Below are 14063 nucleotides of genomic sequence, written 5' to 3'. Positions count from 1 at the left end.
CACAGCAACGCGGGATCCGAGCCGCGTCTGCAACCTACACCACAGCTCACGGCAACGCCGGATCCTTAACTCACCGAGCAAGGGCAGGGACCGAACCCGCAACCTCATGTTTCCTAGTCGGATTCGTTAACCACTGCGCCACGACGGGAACTCCTTCTGCCCATTTTTTGATGGGCTTGTTTGTTTTTTTGGTATGGAGCTGCAGAAGGTGTTTATAAATTTTGGAGATGAATCCCTTGTCTGTTGATTCATTTGCAAAGATTTTCTCCCATTCTGTGGGTTGTCTTTTCGTGTTGTTTAGGGTTTCCTTTGCTGTGCAGAAACTTTTTAAGTTTAATTAGGTCCCATTTGTTTATTTTTCTTTTTATTGTCAATACTCTGATAGGTGGATCTGAGAAGATGTTGCTGTCGTTTATGTTAGAGAGTGTTTGGCCTATGTTTTCCTCTAGGAGTTTTATAGTATCTGGTCTTATATCTAGGTCTTTAATCCATTTGGAGTTTATTTTTGTGTATGGTGTTAGGGAGTGTTTTAATTTCATTCTTTTCCATGTGGCTGTCCAGTTTTCCCAGCACTGCTTATTGAACAAGCTGTCCTTTCTCCATTGTATAGTCTTGCCTCCTTTGTCATAGATTAGTTGGCTGTAAGTGCATGGGTTTAATTCTGGGCTTTCTATCCTGTTCCACTGATCTATATGTCTGTCTTTGTGCCAGTACCATGCAGTTTTGACGACTGTTGCTTTGTAGTATAGTCTGAAGTCCGGGAGACTGATTCCTCCAGCTCCATTTTTCGATCCTCTCAATAGACGTGGAAAAAGCCTTTGACAAAATCCAACACCCATTTCTGATAAAATCCCTTCAGAAAGTGGGCATAACCGGAACCTACCTCAACATGATAAAGGCCATAAACGACAAACCCACAGCGAACATCATTCTCAATGGTGATAAGCTGAAAGAATTCCCACTGAGATCAGGAACAAGACAAGGATGTCCACTCTCACCACTACTCTTCAACATAGTTCTGGGAGTCCTAGCCACAGCAATCAGAGAAGTAAAAGAAATCCAAATTGGAAAGGAAGAAGTAAAACTATCGCTATTTGCAGATGACATGATACTATACCTAGAGAATCCTAAAGACTCTACCAGAAAACTGTTAGAGCTTATCCACGAATTTGACAAAGTTGCAGGATACAAAATCAATACACAGAAATTGATAGTGTTTCTATATACTAACAATGAAAAAGCAGAAAAGGAAATTAGGGAAGCAATCCCATTTACCATCGCATCCAAAAGAATAAAATACCTAGGAGTAAACTTGCCTAAAGAAACAAAAGACCTGTACTCTGAAAACTACAGGCCACTGATGAAAGAAATCAAAGATGACACAAAGAGATGGAAAGATATACCATGCTCATGGATTGGAAGAGTTAATATTATCAAAATGACTATACTACCCAAGGCAATCTACAGATTCAATGCAATCCCTATCAAATTACCAAGGACATGTTTCACAGAACTTGAACAAAATATTTTAAAGTTTGTATGGAAGTACAAAAGACCCAGAATAGCCAAAGACATCCTGAAAAAGGGAATAAATCTTCTATCCTGAAGGGAGATCAAAGTGGCACAGACCAGCCTCCACACAGTGTATACATCTTCTTCATTTAAGTTTTCCAAAGTTGATTGGTATTTTTAGAATCATCTCTCCTTGGTTTATGCATGTGCACAATATATTGATGTCTCCTGATTGGTATTATAACTACCACTTCTAAGTAATAAAAATATTATAACTTTGTGGATGGTAAAATTTGAAAGCACCAAATGGGTTGTTATGTTCATACCTCCTTTTGCAAATAGAGTATCTTTCCCATCTCTCTTGCCCAGATGTTACTAAGTAATTTACAGCCCAAGAAAGGCTAATGGAGGTATAAACAATGCACAGATGCCTTTCTGATTTCCTTTATTGTATTCCTCCTCTGGAGGTGTTATGGAAATCAACCCTTGGCTTTGCCAGGGCTCCTTGAGGAAGTTGATCATAATGGAACAAGAGCATGAGAACAAAGAGCAGCTTTGTTCTTCCCATCAGAGAAAGTGATTGAAGGTAATGTGTCAACATACCATCAGAAGTCGGACTTTTGGAAGATTGTTTCACAAAGGATTTAATTATGATGCATAAGCAAAAATTTGTATCCTAGAATATGCAGAAATGTGATAGTAGCTGTTGAGTCCCTTACTTAATGGCTTCATTCATTCACCAACAAATCTCTGTGGTCTCACTAAGAACCTTGAATATCTGGTACTAAGTAAACAGATACAGCTACTTTTTTCATGGAGAATGCAGAATAGCGGGGTAAGTATTTTAATGAAGAAAGTGTAATAAAGTCCAAAGTATTAGCAGGAGCACAAGCTAAACTAAGAAATTCTCTGAGTTCTCCAAAAAGAAGGAACATTTAATCTGAGACCTGAAAAATGGGCTGGATTTAGATTCTCAAAGAGGTCAGGGAAAGTGTTCGAAGTAAAGGGAACATTGTATGCAAAGGTTCGGAGGAAAAAGAGAGGGTGGTACGCTTTAGAAAATAACCCAAGGAGTAGTATCTATTCAAAGGAAATGGTGAGAGAAGCAGAGTTAGAAGTCAAGAGGGAGCAAAGGACTATATACCATGAAGGACGCTGTAAACCGTGTTGAAGGGCTCAGACTTTATTGTGATGACATAGTGAAGCCATTGAAAGATTTAAAGCAGAGAAAAGATATAAACATGATGCCATTTCATAAAAGAAATGGCTTTGGTGGCAGTGGGGAGAGCAAGACTGGAAGCAGAAACCAGGAAGGAGGAAAAACATGATGATGGACTTTACTCAGATATGGGTTCTGGAGACAGACAGACATGATTCAATTCAAGCGTTACTTGACAACTCCAATCATGAGTACTTAATGATTGACTAGGTGATGAGGGGAAGAGTTGAGGAGCCAAGGAACACTGCCAAGTCTCTAATTTGGGCAATTTTCTGGAGGATAGTGCCCTTGACTGTGTCAGGGAAAGCTAGAGGAGAGAAGATCAGGATGGAGCTGGCAAATTCACTTTTGCACCTCTGAGATTTGCGGTTCCTTTGAGATCTTGAGGGGTAAGTTTCAGTAGCAATTTGACTTTGCCTTGGGGACTCCGTTGGCTGAATATGTCCATTAAAAGCCATGAGAAAGGAGGATATTGACCAGGGAGAGTTTAGAGGAACAAAAAGAGTAGCAAAATTAGAGCCATGAGGAAAGTCAATGTTCGAGGACTGAGCAGAGAACAGTCACAAATGCATCTGCAAAAACAGCATGCAAAGTCTTAGGAAGAAAACAAAGAAGAGTTTGGCAGAGACTTTTATTTGAGCACCAATGTGCTTCCTCTTCTTTCTAGACTATTTTTCCCAGCCTCCAGGAATTTCAGTCTTGCCATATGATTAAGCTCTAATTAATGGAATAATGGAATGGGAGCCAAAGTGTTGAAGGCCACTTTCAAAGCCAGTGTATAAAAATCTCCCATAATGATCTTTCTCTTCTTCATCTAGTGGCTCAATGTCAATACCCAGAGGAAGCCAGAAACCTTCCTTATCCCTTGAGGAAAAACACTACTGGACTTTGAGAAGTAAACTTCTTTTGCGTTAAGTCACCAAGATTTAGGGATGCATCTACTGCAGCAGGAGCATTGCCTTTACTTCTACAGTGTAGAATCACAGAAGCCAAGGGAAGAAGCTGTTTCAAAAAGCAGGGAGCATTCAACAAAGTCAAATGACGCCTGGCTGAGGAGCCAAGCAAGTTACATAGGAAAAGATTTGTAGCAAATAGGTCCTGAGTGACCTGCATGTATCAAGATTTACAACTGAAGATTTTAGAATAAACCTAAACATATCTAGGATCTTGTTTTAAGGCTGTTTCTGCTCTTATAAATCAATTTGACTCTCTTGACAAACTTTGTGTAGGGGTATTTTCGATGTCATTTTTCAGTCAAATAAGACTTCTGAGATTGGTTACACGATTGGATTTTGATTTATTGACTTGGTCCTCAGTTTTTGACTGACCAAGTAGATGATTTAAATCTCTGCCCCAAATTGGATGAAAAAACAAAGGCTGTTCAAAGTGTCAGAGAAAAAAATTGGAATTTATAGTAATCAATCAATCAACAGCTGTTTTGCCTGGCTGAAACAATTATACCTGCTGTGAATTGTTTGGCTTTTCTAAATCAGTGATTCAAACCTAAATTCTACACACACTAAACCTTAGTGTATGTATAAAAGCCGTAAAATCCTAGTTAAAAGCATAGAGGTCCAGAACTCCAAGTCCAAATAGTCTAACTCAAATAGGTCTGGGTCTAAGAATTCATGTTTTTTTTTAACAAGCATTTCTGATGACTCTGATAGGCATGGTACTCAGCCCATTCTTTGCTAAACACTGATCTGCATCTACTGGAATGCTGTAAAACACAAATTTGTCCTCAAAAGAGGAACGGCAACTAAACCTTAGGTAATTGGCATCAGAAGAAAATTTGAAAAAAATTAGGATAGCTTTTTTCATAAAGCAGTGGAAGGGAGAATTAATTATAAAAGGCAATGTCACATTTTTCTTTCCTTATACATTTACAGGCGTTATTTACTCCATTTTTATATATTTTTCCTCATTGTGAAATTTCAAATACAATATTAATTCGATAAGGAAATTTTCTCCTTTCAGAGCTCCAGAATACAATTAGCAGGTAATACAGCAAGCTCCTACAGTACTTTGTTGCATTATGAACTCATTATGAAAACAAGAATGGCTTTTACCAATCTTCAGATGCACAGAAAGTCAGCTAAAGATAATATGACCTACTACATTCTGCTAGTGCCTAAGGCCGGTGCCTTCGGCTGCTCGCACAATGCTTATTTGCCATTAAAATTTCATTTACTCCCATTAAATAAATTTCTGAAAGAATTTTTCTATTGGTAGCAATTTCACATGTGGAAAAGTGAGCAACTGAGACTTTTAGAAGCTTGTATATGAGAGTTCTACAGGGACTCCATATTCAATGCCTGGCCTGAGCTAATCCAATCAGTTTGGGAAAATGGAAGGAAGGGAGAGAGGGAGAAAGGAGAGGTTGCAGTTAGCCAACTCCAAGTGACCAGAATAACCAGTTTTAACGATATGAACCTGTGCAGCAGCTATCGTCCATGACTATAGCATAGCATTGCTTCATAGGGAATATCTACTCTTGAAAAGCAAAGTTAAAAGGGTAATCGGTTATACATATAAACATAGACCAAAATTTGAAAGCCAGTTTTCATCAAGTAAAGTACCACATTTTACACAATAGCCTCGTTCTAACAGAATCTTATTTCTCAGCAAACTCCCCATTTCAGAGAGCCCTCTCACTCCTATCCTTTATAACAAAGAGAGCCTCCCACTCCTGTCCTATCAGGATGCATTTCCATTTAAAACACTCATTCTTCTGTTTTCCATTTATTCTCTCTAGATCTCAGTTTCCTCATTTGTAAAGATGGGGAAGTAATACAACTAACTTTATTAAGTTGTGAGAATTAAATTAGATAATGTAGGTAAAATGTTTAGGAAAATGTCTGGTATTTTGTAAGTCTTACACAAATGTTGTTGAAGAAAAATACTAGGCACAGGTGTTTCTGCCATTCCCCCCATATGTATACATTCTTTGCTTTTCCCAAAAATCACACAATGCAATAGTACCCATGAGAAAAAGAGGGTTAGGAGCAGATAATGCAAAATTTAGGGCACATTTTAAGCAGGAGACTATCAAAAACAGTAAGATTACTAAAGATAATAGCAGAATTAAAAATCCAATAGCCTTGGCCCCCAAATCTGAGTTAGTCTACCTTTTGATGTCTCAATCCCTGGAACTCAAACTTCCCCCTTGGAAATAAAGGTATTTAAAAAAAAAAAAAAAAAAAAAAAAACTCTTTAGAAAAGAACAGTTAAGTCCAAAATAAAAATGTGATTCAGAAGTTTGTTCTTTTTTTGTTGTTATTTTCTGGTTTTTTTTTGTTGTTGTTGTTGTTTTTTTGTTGTTGTTTTTTTTGTCTTTTTGCTATTTCTTTGGGCCGCTCCCGCGGCATATGGAGGTTCCCAGGCCAGGGGTTGAATCGGAGCTGTAGCCACCGGCCTACGCCAGAGCCACAGCAACGCAGGATCCGAGCCGTGTCTGCAACCTACACCACAGCTCACGGCAACGCCGGATCGTCAACCCACTGAGCAAGGGCAGGGACCGAACCCGCAACCTCATGGTTCCTAGTCGGATTCGTTAACCACTGCGCCACCACGGGAACTCCTATTTTCTGGTTTTAATGCACAAAATTGCCCACCTTTTCAATCTGCATTTATGCTTTTCTCAGGTAGTTAGCATAACAGACAGCAGAGCAAATCTTCACACCATTGAACCAGCCACTGCTTTCATGAAAGGAAAACATTTGGAGACTTGTCAGCCTTCTCTTTTTTCAAATCTCTTCAAATATCATTGAAGTTTGTACTTTATTTAACCGTAAAAAAGCTGAACCTTGATCACTTCCAATAACGAACCCACTAGGAAAAATGATGTTTGGTCCAATTTGGTTTTTGTGTTATGCTGACATCATTCCCCTAATTACCAATTGAATATGAGTTGATTTGCATTTAAAAATATGTGCTGTAGCAGAACAGACTGTAGATGCAATTTTTAAAAATCCAGAGTTGAGAATTGTGCTATGATAAAGAGTGCCTCAGAGGTCCAACTCCTCCATATTCTTTCCAGATGTAATTTGAGCCCAATTATTGAAGGACTCAAAAGGCTGTAGAAATTTGGAATAGTGTGTGCACTGGTGCACCCTGGTGGTTAGCAAAGGATGGTCAGACTTGATATATTTGGCTAATACACTAACCAAAGAAAGCACCTCTATTCTTTTAACTTCCTTTATATCTCAGTCAGTAATAAACAAACAAATAAAACAACTCTGAGCTTTCTCAAAGGATATTCTTTTGTTGTTATTTTGTTTTCCTCCCTTTGATCATCACTTCTTGCCTTTTTTTTTCTTTTTTCTTTTCTCATTTCTCCTTCAGAACTGAGGTGGGAAATGAGTGAATTTCTCCTGCTATTTTAAAAACAAGAGCTGTGTTCCTGAAAGATTTTAACTCCTAGATCCTTTAAGGGAATTAATGGGAATGTGATATGACAACAAACAGCAGTTCTCAAATGGTTTGTGGACCCTCATCAAGACAACTGATGCTCCCATGGACTACTATTCATACACATTCTTCCTGCTCTTATTGGGAAACAGTATCACCAGATGAAAGAGGAACTAAGAACTGCTATGGATAAGGCATCAACTCCAGCACCAGCAGCAAAAAAATAAGTCTCACAATGTTTTCAGCATTTTTCTACTAGATACATGGCTACAGCCTACATGGAATATAGCCACACTCTAAGGATCCCAGTGGTAGAAAAAGCATAATGCAGAACCCAGCTCACATCACTCCATCTCTCTACAGCTCCAGGCTGCACAAATTTCTTTGACAGGTAAAGTGTTCTGAGGTCTTGCCTTTAATGTGTCAATGTATGAACAGTAGTCATGCTAAAGCGGGCACCTGCTGAGTTTTACATAGATGAAGTTGATGGAACCTTCCCCACATTAGTTGTGATTATCAATAAAAGAAAAGCCAGCAGATCTCAGAAGAATGCAAAACTCCACTCCTCCTCAAATTGGAGAGGCTGAGTGAGGAAAGGTAAGATCATCTTATGGTAATATACTTAGAGAGGGGTGGCCTTTGTAAACATGTTTTGAATCCCCTCATCCTTGCAGCCATTTCCCGTGGCGTCCATCATACTGCATCTGCCATATTTCACAGACCCTCCACGTAGACTCGGAACCCCTAATAGTTCTGGCCACACGTCCCTGAGACTGTATTTTTTCTGTATAATTGTCAAATCCAATGGATAAAAAGAAGTCCTTCTTTGGCTAATGTCGATACCTTTTTTTTTTGGTCTTTTTAGAGCTGCACCCAAGGCATATGGAGGTTCCCAAGCTAGGGGTAGAATCAGAGCTGTAACCACTGGTCTACACCACAGCCACAGCAATGTCAGATCTGAGGGCGTCTGCAACCTACACCACAGGTTAACGAGCTTAACCTTAACTCACTGGGCGAGGCCGGGGATGGAACCCGAGTCCACGTGGATGCTAGTTGGGTTCGTTAACTGCTGAACCATGATGGGAACTCCATGATGCTGGTATCATGTTTGGCCTAATTGTCCAATCCCATACCCTCCTCTCAGAAATGATCTTCTTCTGATGGTTCTTTTTATGAGTTTCCATCAATGCCCCTCTCAATATCACTTTCACTCTGATGGCTTGCTCCTTCATTTCTACCTCTCTCAGCATCTTAGCTTCATTTTCTTTTTTTAAAATTTTTCATTTTTTATTATAGTTGATTTACAATATTGTGCCAATTTCTGCTATACAGCAAAGGGACACAAATATAGATATAGATATACATTTCCTTTCATATATTATCCATTTTCTTATCCGCAGACTTTGCCGGGTCTGTAGTATTTCTGATACCCTGTAGCATTAACCTGCTTGCAGCTTTGGCTTGCCAGGAGGTCAAAGCTGAACCCATATCTACAGTATATAATACAGTACAGTATATAATACAGTATATAATACTGTATAGCCAGGTATACACTCTGGTCTAATCAGCTATGGCTGGTGATAAGCATGCTATCCATGCATTAAGCCCCACAGAGAGCACTGGGCAAAAGCCAACTAACTATAAGTTTATGGTATAAGAGTTCTTCACTCTGTGGCCCCAACCCATCTCTACCCTAATCCATTATTTCTTACTAGGTCCCTGTCCCCCCCCATCAATCCTTGGCTACCTCCACAATGGAAGTTTTGCCATTTTTGCCTTATTTTTTCATAGTTAGGGAAGTATCATTCTCTCCGTCTAAAATGTCCTCTACCCTTTCTTTGTCTGAAAAGTTTTTTTTTAAGATCCAAGCTCATCTTCTCTGGAATAATTTCCTTAGCCTTGTAGGCACTGCTGTCATCTCTAAATTCCCATTCTCCTTTGCATTTGTTCCATTTCAGTACATCTTAGTAGTTACCATACCCTATGGGTCCTGTTCACTAACTTGTCTTCCCTAATAGCATGTGAACCTCAGCAGATACATGTCTATCTCTTAAGTCATCATAGCTTCATCACCAGTGCTTGGGACTGTGTCAGGAATGCCATAGAGATGCAAAAAAGATTTTCTGAAAGCATCCATATATAAGGGAATAAGGTATTTGGAGTGAAAACAGAAATAGTGAATCAGAGATTAGTAAAAGAGGAAGAAAAAAATGATGGTACTCAGTCTATAAATGACAGTTGTTCTCTCAAAGTGCTTTTTGCCAAACAAATATACACCTGTGCTAGGCAAATTTTTACTGCATCAGTTGACTCCTGAATCCAGTAAGGCTACATTTATGGTGAAAGAAATTGGTATTATAGCTTATATACCCTGAATACCATTAAAATAAACCTCCTTTCTATAAAATAAATAGTAGCTTTTCTTAATGTTGACATCCTGGGCAAATTCTTAACATAGTAAAATTTGAAACTGGTCAGCACTATTAAATCTTTCTAACTTGTGTTAATCTGGGATAAAAATAGGAGATAAGAAAAGAGTTTTTGTTTATGGAAAATTTAAGAATCATGTACTTTTAAAACAATGAATTCTATCAATTATTTGCAATTGCGAATAAACTACCCCAAAACTAAGGGGCCTAAAACAACAATCTTTTATTTTAAGATTTTATCTTCCATGAATTCAATTAGGATTCAGCTGTGTCCTCTTCTTCACATGTCATTGAGTGTGGTCAATTAGTGATATTTAGCTAGAAGCTGAGCTGTGGTGAAAAGTTCAAGATGGCTTTCTCACATTCCTGGTGCCTGCCTGAGGATGGCTGGGAGATTAGGCTCAGTCCATGGAGTCTTAGGACCTCTTCAGCAGGGAAGCCGAACTTTATATATGACAGCTCCAGCCTCCAAGAGACTAAGGTAAAAGCTGCCATCCTCCTAAAGATCAAAGCAGTGACAGGCTGGGCTAGATTTAAGGGTGTGGAGGAATAGACTTGATGGGGGAGTGGCTTATGATACTGATACAGGCAGAGAGGAAATAAAGGTGGGCATCCCTGGAGACAGCTACCACAGAAATAAAACTGAATTTCTTTTAAAAAGAGACAGTAGGAGTTCCCGTCGTGGCTCAGTGGTTAAGGAATCTGACTAGGAACCATGAGGTTGCGGGTTCATCCCTGGCCTTGCTCAGTGGGTTAAGGTTCAAGGTTGCCGTGAGATGTGGTGTAGGTCACAGAGGCGGCTTGGATCCCACGTTGCTGTGGCTCTGGCGTAGGCCAGTGGCTACAGCTCCAATTAGACCCCTAGCCTGGGAACCTCCATATGCTGTGGGAGTGGCCCTCAAAAGACAAATAAATAAATAAATAAATAAATAAATAAATAAATAAATAAATAGAGACATTAACTTAATTCAAGTTTAAATCAGTCAATAATAATGACTGAATATTTATTGTGTGCCTTATCCTCTGCTCAGTTTTCTTTGGGCTGCCTTAAAGTCCTCAGAAGGCCTGTCTCCATGAAGTAGATATTATTGCTGATGATGCTTTTTGGAAAAAGCATCTCCACTTATCCTTAAAAAACAAACAAACAAAAACAGCCCTCCCTGGGTTGGGACTCAGAAGAGGCAAAGGCTCTGTTCCAGCTCCCTGTGTGATTTTGGACAACTTAGCAGGCCTTTTCAGAGTGTCTGTTTCTTTATCTGCAAAATGTATTGAACTAATCTTAGTGTCTACTTGATGTCTGTACTGGTCTAAGTACTAATTATTCAAGGAAACACAGGACTATTTATGCCTCGAAGAACGCACTAGGCAAGGGGCACATTCCTGTGTAATTATAATGCAGAGTTTTATGACAGTACTGATTGCTAAGGTCTCTTTCATGTCTAAAGTTGTGTGACTCTATGAGTTTTAATTAACTTATAAATAATTCATATGTAAATGAGAGTCATTGAAGAAATTACTCTCTTTAGGATTTAAAATATGCATCTGTTCAATTTGTTTACATTATTAATTTGTAATTGATTGCATTTTAATCTCTTCTTGCAGTCATATGACTATAGAACTGAAACTGGTTAAGAAGTCATTCACTCCAATACCTTCTTCTATTTTTTTTTTTCCTTTTTTGGCTGCCCTGAGGTTTATGGAGCTCCTGGGCCAGAGGATCACATCTGAGCTGCAGTTGCAATCTATGCCACAGTAGCGGCAAAGCCAGATCCTTAACCCACTGGGCTGGGCAGGGGATCAAACCTGCATCCTGGTGCTTCAGAGGTGCTGCTTACCCCATTGTGCCACAGCTGGAACTCCTAATCCCTTTTTCTATAGACCAAGAAACTGAGACACAGAGAAGTTAAGGGACTTTCCTTATATCACACATTTTTACCAGCAAAGGAAGCTAGGCCAAAATATTCTGCACTTCACAGACCTGCTTGCCTTTAAAGACATTTAAGTCCATTATCGCTGTGCCCACAGAGATGCCAAATTCTAGAGTTCTGTCAGTTTTATTGCAATTTGTTTACCTTCTCCAGAATTCCCATACTGTTTTGATGAAGAGAACTTTACAACTCACAATTTTTAGAATCCATATAGTGAAATGTTGACACTTCTTTGGCCATGGAGGAAGGTCCCTAACTATGTACACACTCAAACATCCTGAAACAAATGTTCCCTGGTGACTCAGCAGGTTAAGGATCCAGCATTGTCACCACTGTGGCTCTGGTCAATGCTGTGGCATGGGTTTGATCCCTTCCCGAGGAACTTCCACATACCATGGGTACAGCCAAAAAAAAGACATCTGATTACAAAATCGACTTTCACTTGCTTGTAATTCCTAGCTGGAATGAAATTAGAAAATATAGCTGTTCACAAATGTAAAAATTTCTTCATTACTCAAACTATAGTATTATCCTTCTTTTTTATTACTCACCATCAACAAGATTCATACTAGAGACACTGCTTTTTTGAGCTTCTTTTCTTTCTCTGAGCTGTCAGAGAGAAGCATAGATTTCCAGACTATTGATACTTGAATCCATTTTAGAATACATCTAAGTCAATCTCCAAATCTTCCAGATGTGAAAGCTGAGACTGGGGCTTAGCAGCCTTATCTATAGTCACATAGACAGTCATCAGAGCTTAGAGTCCAGCTTTCTGATTCCCAGGCAGTGCCCACATCTAAATGAAGAGCTTTGCTGGAGCATCCTCAGAAAATTATATACTAATTTTGGATGAATGCAAAAATGCAAGTAAAGTTATTCTCCTCCCAAAAGAAATGCCAGTATTTGCTATACATCAGAGAAAAGCTTTTGAAATCTCTCCTGCTCTCTAATTCACAAAGACATTTTTCTTCTCAAGTGGTTCAGTGGGTCTATCTAGATAGACCTGAATGATAGGTAAACATCAACTTGTTTTATGAAAGTAAGATAGAAGGTGTGAGACTTTCATATTTGCCTCAGTAATCTTTTGTTGATATCAAAATGGTTCGTCGAGGAAATTCCTTGAGCCATTGCTTTCTGCCGACAGATGGTTTCCCCATATTTTTCCAAATTAAGAAATTGTTGAGGAGTTCCCGTGGTGGCGCAGTGGTTAACGAATCCGACTAGGAACCATGAGGTTGCGGGTTCGGTCCCTGCCCTTGCTCAGTGGGTTAACGATCCGGCGTTGCCGTGAGCTGTGGTGTAGGTCGCAGAGATGGCTCGGATCCTGCGTTGCTGTGGCTCTGGCGTAGGCCGGTGGCTACAGCTCCGATTCAACCCCTAGCCTGGGAACCTCCATATGCCGCGGGAGCAGCGCAAGAAATAGCAACAACAATAACAACAAAAGACAAAAAAAAAAAAGAAATTGTTGACATTACATTTTATAGATAAATATTTATGAAAATAAAGTCTTCCTTTAACTTCATCCAAGATGCATCGTAGTGTAGACACACCATGAGCCAGAGCAGAAAGTGGGGAGACAGGCAGTCCTCACCTCAGTGGGGAGCACATATGGGCTTGGTGATTGCATATTGGTCTCTTTGCTATTTCTCTTCAGTGAGCCCCCAAAGACCACCAAATCCGCCTGTGTAAATCTTCTTTAACTCTCCTTACTCTTCCCTCTAAACCTAGACTCTTTATCTTATTGCAAACTTTCTTTTATGTGTTTTCCTTTTTGCAGGTAGCAGCATAAATCTAAGACAGGATAATGTTCAGGAACCACAAGTGTTTATTTCACATCAATTATCTGAAAGAAAAAATAAATAGTTTCTCTTTTTTTTTTTTTTTTTTTTTGGCTTTTTTAGGGCCGCACCTCTAGTACATAGAAATTCCTTGGCTAGGAGTTGAAACAGAGCCACAGCTCCTGGCCACAGCCACAGCAGCGTGGGATCCAACCCTCGTCTGTGACCTACACTACAGCTCACGGCAACGCTGGATCCTTAACCCACTGAGCAAGGCCAGGGATTGAACCCCCATCCTCATGGATACTAGTCAGTTTCATTACTGTTGAGCCACAACGGGAACTTCCTAAGTGTTTCACTTTTATTCTCTATGTATGGATGTTATGTAGACCTCGCCTGATTCTACCTGTATTTTGACTTGGGTAGAAAGCATTTGGTTTATTTTAAGACCAGGCTTCCAGTGAGTAGGTTCATCTCTTTTGACCTAATTATGAAGAAAACACCTAGACCTTTCAAAAATATCCTGATTCTGACTCCTAGACAGAAATGTTATTGAATTAAACCTGACCTTTGGGGTACAAACTCTTGAGTCTATTCACTTACTCTTCTCAATGAAATTTGCTGATATTTTCCTCTAGTTCTAGCGTAGCCTGGAGTCATGTCTTTAAGACAGCTTTTTAAACATTAGACATAGAGAGCAAAAATCTAGCCTCAAGGACCTAGGCAAACAGGGGCCAGACTCCTCTTTCTGGCAGGCTGAGAAATGTCCATTTGGTTGTGGCAGCAA

The 14063-nt window shown here is 39.5% G+C and overlaps 1 protein-coding gene across 4 annotated transcripts in view; it reads left to right on the top strand.

Moving 5' to 3' along the window:
- Positions 1-14063, top strand: part of PLCXD3 (phosphatidylinositol specific phospholipase C X domain containing 3) — a 400359-nt gene that overhangs the window by 355095 nt on the left and 31201 nt on the right. Inside the window, exon 4 of one of the 4 annotated variants that reach the window (XR_014831240.1) lies at positions 7076-7532. The exons of 2 other annotated variants lie outside the window; for them this stretch is intronic. The gene's annotated coding sequence lies outside the window, so the exon portion shown is untranslated. Of the gene's footprint in view, positions 1-7075; positions 9790-14063 lie in introns of those variants that run through there. One more of the 4 variants, XM_021077041.2, reaches the window with a different exon arrangement.

Source organism: Sus scrofa, chromosome 16 (assembly GCF_054392235.1).
Source record: "Sus scrofa isolate SSC_HxYL_T2T_F1_AM1 chromosome 16, Sscrofa_HxYL_maternal_Yorkshire_Landrace_v2.0, whole genome shotgun sequence".
Taxonomy (NCBI): Eukaryota; Metazoa; Chordata; class Mammalia; order Artiodactyla; family Suidae; genus Sus; species Sus scrofa.
Note: the sequence above shows the minus strand (reverse complement) of the source record. Positions and strands in the feature narration are given on the sequence as shown.